This window comes from Pleurodeles waltl, chromosome 3_1, assembly GCF_031143425.1.
Source record: "Pleurodeles waltl isolate 20211129_DDA chromosome 3_1, aPleWal1.hap1.20221129, whole genome shotgun sequence".
In the NCBI taxonomy this organism is placed as follows: Eukaryota; Metazoa; Chordata; class Amphibia; order Caudata; family Salamandridae; genus Pleurodeles; species Pleurodeles waltl.
The window spans coordinates 342,953,728-342,958,369 of NC_090440.1; the positions used below are offsets into that span (position 1 = coordinate 342,953,728).

General features: G+C 46.2%; 1 non-coding gene across 1 annotated transcript; it reads right to left on the reverse strand.

Moving 5' to 3' along the window:
- Positions 1-1,875: 1,875 nt before the first annotated feature.
- On the reverse strand, positions 1,876-1,997 carry LOC138286309 (U6atac minor spliceosomal RNA). Its single transcript, XR_011201962.1, has one exon. It is a non-coding gene; the product is annotated as a U6atac minor spliceosomal RNA (small nuclear RNA).
- Positions 1,998-4,642: the final 2,645 nt, after the last annotated feature.

Consider the following 4,642-nt stretch of genomic DNA (forward strand, 5'->3'; position numbering starts at 1 on the left):
AGGGATCATATGCCAGGATAGGGCTCTCCCATCACACCAAGAAGGGTGAACCTTGTGCGATCTCTCGCTAATCAACGCTTCCTGCCCCAGGGTCCAGCTGCCCATTCTTCTTCCAGTAAAATTTGTAAGAAGCTCATTGGTGAGCCTGTTAAATATTCCGGTCTGACAGGACAGTGCGCACTCCCAATCTGGACTTTAATATGGTCAACATAATAGATACACTACGTGGGAATTCGAATCCCAGATGCTCACCCAGTAAAGGAGCATATAAATGCCATAAAGCTTCTGCCTTGCCGACACTTGAGTAGTACAGTGTATGAGGCCATACCTAAAAACGGATGTAGGTACTGTTGTGCTAAGGGGGGGCTCGAATACTTTATGACCAGCCCGAAGACTGAAGGGTCGACTACTTCATAACGGGCTTCCTTCGCGTAGAACACCCAAGAAGCGACATGCTGATGCAGTCCTAGAGGGACCGAATACTTTATTTTGTTGTTCGTGTGATAAACTGGTTCTGAGCATGTTGACCTTGCACTACATTTGAACTAATGACTGATAATCCAAGCACTGGTGTAAGCCATGTGACCTAAAGGAAAACCTGACACAGAAAGAATACATATCACCACTGAGCAAGCTGTGCGCCCCCAAACGTCACAGAAAATGTTTCTGAAACTGATACAAAATTTACCGGCACAGGTGCACAATTTATCCTCCATTTCTAACACATTGCCTGGCAGTGTACAAAACTGTTCTGCATCAGTACAAATTTGCCCTGCACCCATACAAAACTCACAGAACTAGTGCAAATTACCACGCAATTGTACAAAAGCACCCCTATTCTATGTAGAATTGCCCTGTGTCAGTACAATTTATTGATAGGGGCCCTTTTGCATGATTATTATCACCAGGGTTAAAAATATGGACTTCTCAAACAGGAAAACGGTTGCTGGTTTTCAAAGTTCGACTTACACAACAAACTTGGTGCCTCGCTTGCAGCCACCCTTCAGAAATGAAAGTGCCACCTACACACGACAGGCTCAGCCCATACATTGTTCTTTCCATTAGGTCAAATGAGCAGCTTCTCGTCTTGACCTCAGCATAATGTTGCACATGCATCAGAGGTTATGACTGGCATGGAAACAGGCTGTTGCTTCAGGCCTCCAAAGGAATGGGAGCCCGGGAATTCCACTGACAAGGCGAGAGAGAGCTGGCCCACCAGCTGAGGCGAGAGAGAGGGAGACATTCTGTGCTTGTCTCTGCGGGGTGCCGTAAAGAAGCCACCCCAAGAGCGGGGAGGAAAAGACAAAAGCAGTAACTCCCTGGTACATTTGGAGAAGTTTGATATGCCTCTATGCCAGCCTTGTGTTGGGCAGGGAAGGAGACACGTAGCACTGATATGGGAGTGTCACTTGTGCATTGTGCATTGGCACATGAGATGAGTGCAGCACTGCTCGCGCACTTCAGTGCACTTCAACAAACACAACACTGATTAAGCATCGCCCTTGTATGGAACGAAGAGAGATGTACCTGAAATACATACCTATTCATATAAGGGCAAGCCACTGAAAATGTATCACATTTCTTTCTTAATTAATATGCGGGGTTTACCTTTACTGTTTACACAAAATAGCTGCGACGACTAAGCACCTGGTGTGTAGCTTTTCCTACATGGGTAGAAAAAATTGTAATAAAGTTGAGGATCCCATGACCTCGGCTACAGTTTTCTTTTTCCCCAAGTTCACACTTCAGGTATACAAGCAACAGCAATTAAAGATGGTGTTTCGTGGCAAGGCCGTCCTTACCTGCCGAAGAAATTAATTTGCAAACCGTGATCTGTGATGGGGCTTTAAATGTTGCCGATAATTAGTTTGGCATTTGAAAACATGGTTAGACGCTACAGTGGCAGTGCCTTAACCGTATAAGTGTTGTAAAGGCCACTGGGACCTCTTCCATCGTTGTCAAGGGGAGTGCTAACCTTCTCTCCTTTCATACAACACGGCCCATATCATACCACAGCAACAGGGCTATGGTGAAGAATAAAACGTGATCTTCAGATTAACAGCTGTAGCGAGGGAGTACGGCTAACATCACATCATTTTTAGGACACTGTTTGAAGGATATTTTATTCATAATAGGAGTCATTTTGTGTTTCCTTATTACTTCCTTCCTTTAGTGAATGGACTGGCTCTCTGGTCTCTGACAACTCTTAGTTTTCAACATCGGTAGGGACATGATCCTCTTCCTAACATGGTACACTACTGATGCTATTTGTGACGGACTGACAAAAACACAAAATTCTACTGCCCTACCTCATCAGATGGACTTCGGGAAGAATTGATAAAAGAAGGCCTGCTCACACTGCGAGTTTGATCGAGTGTGTGTAGAAGTAAAATTGAAACTATGACTAGAAGCCACACACTTTGAAATACAAGTTTTGTGCCTCAGTCTGGGCATCCAGCAGCCTGGCCTGCCATGCCAGGCAGCGCTTTTAGCATGTTCAACTGGGAAGCCTGGCAGAGAGCAGTGGGCCCCAGAGTGGCAGAGGGAGCCATCGAGACGGCTGGTGTTTTTTTTTTTGCATGCTCTTATCTGGCACGGGGGCTGGCCTTGTCGTGTAATCATTTTTATAGTCATAATACCTTGGAAACAGCCTTGGAAATAAACGAATATGACGGAAGGAAACTCGGTCTGTCAGCAGGAGTTGCACAATTTTAAAATTACAGCGGAGGTGCTTGTGAAGGTCTCCTGCGTGACTTTTCAAACGGCAGCCAAACAAACACTCCCGCTATCACGTTACTGTCAACAATAAAAATAATAACATTAAAAAACGGATGCCCAGTGACACTGTTCGACCGGGATCTGGATAAAGACATCCCTAAAGTAAAGGGTTACTCAAAATGTACACACAGCATCAATAAGTGAACCAGTTATTCCCCTAATGTGTGCAGCCCACCCGAACGACAAGTCGCTGGATTTCTGGAATGAAGAAAGATTCTTCGCGGTACAAGTGCCGATATTCCCATGCTGAACTGTACTGCACAGCTGGCGGTTTCCCTGCTCCTTGGAGGCGGCGGGTGTTCCTGCTCTGGGGGAGAGTATGAAGTTCAGGTGATGTGCACCTTCCTGTGTTATTAACGCCAAAATATTCAATCTAAACTAAAGCAATACACCCAACGAAGGTAACGACGATCACCGGTTGCACCGCCCATGCCGCATCCACTGAAAAGGCTGAGGCCTGATCTGGGGGGGGGCTTAAATACCCTCGTAATGGATGCGGCGGCACAGACCATGGCCAGAAGTGATGCGCGCGACCTCCATCTTAATTTTTGCTCTTCTGCCCTCTCGCCTTGCAAGAGAGCGGAAGCGCCAGGCCAGCAACGTAGGACTAGCGTACAGGGCTTGGGCCATGGCAGCCCCGGGTCCTAAACACCGTGCCCCCCCCAATTGAGGAGGCGCTCTGTCAAACTCTCTTTTTAGGGTCAAGCCTGCGTCGCATGCGCTTGCGCATGCGTTTCGCTAAGTGAGACGTTTTTGTAATTAAAAAGGGCTCGGAGCCCTGTCCACGTCATGTCAGTGTTTGTGTTTAGCTTGTGGGCTTGCCTGTTAGAATCTGCTTGATTTCATTAGTGGAAGGCATGCATACGTCATGCCTTTTCTGGTGGATAGCCCTCCTTGAGCGCATCAACCAAGTACAGAAAACATGCGAGGCTCGCTGTTTTCTGTCCAGCTCGTGGACTACTTTTTCTCTCTTTTCCCAGCACGATCTTGCTTGGCAGAAGTCGAGCACTTTACATAATATCGACCGTGTTTCACAGTTAATTGCACTTTTTCCGGTTAGTAGATAAACGCAATTTTGCCGATAGGTTTCATTACCAGTGAAAAGTCGGGTTAAGAGTTTACAACGCTATCAGCTCTAACACGAGCAAATGCGAGACCCGTTGCATTGCAAATGCTTGTTCTATATTACATATGACTCTCAACTCTTTTTGCTCTACACCACATATTTCTTTCTACCCTTCACCCCTCTCTCTAGCCTTCACTCTTCCCTAATACTGTTGTTACCCGACCATAGCTTGACCATTTTTCCATATGTCTTTTGGCTCTCTGTCTACCTTAAATCCCTTTGTTTTTCCTGAAGTCTATCTACTGCCACCTTTTGATGTGCTTACCACTCTCTAATTCACCTCCTTTTTTATATGACCTCTCTCTCTACCTTTGCCCTTGCTCTGCATCTTGTTTTCCTTATCTCTATATCTCACTTTAAAACATATATTTCTCAACCTCTCTTTCTCTACCTACATCTCTTTTGACCTCTCTTTATCTTTCATTCTATCTTGCCTTTCTCTAGTTACTTTACTTCTCTCCCTACTCCACATGTGTAAGGAAATGCCTCCTTGGCATGGTTACCCCCTGACTTTTTGCCTTTGCTGATGCTAAGTTTTGATTTGAAAGTGTGCTGAGGCCTGCTAACCAGGCCCCAGCACCAGTGTTCTTTCCCTAACCTGCACTTTTGTTTCCACAATTGGCACACCCTGGCATCCAGGTAAGTCCCTTGTAACTGGTACCCCTGGTACCAAGGGCCCTGATGCCAGGGAAGGTCTCTAAGGGCTGCAGCATGTCTTATGCCACCCTGGGGACCCCT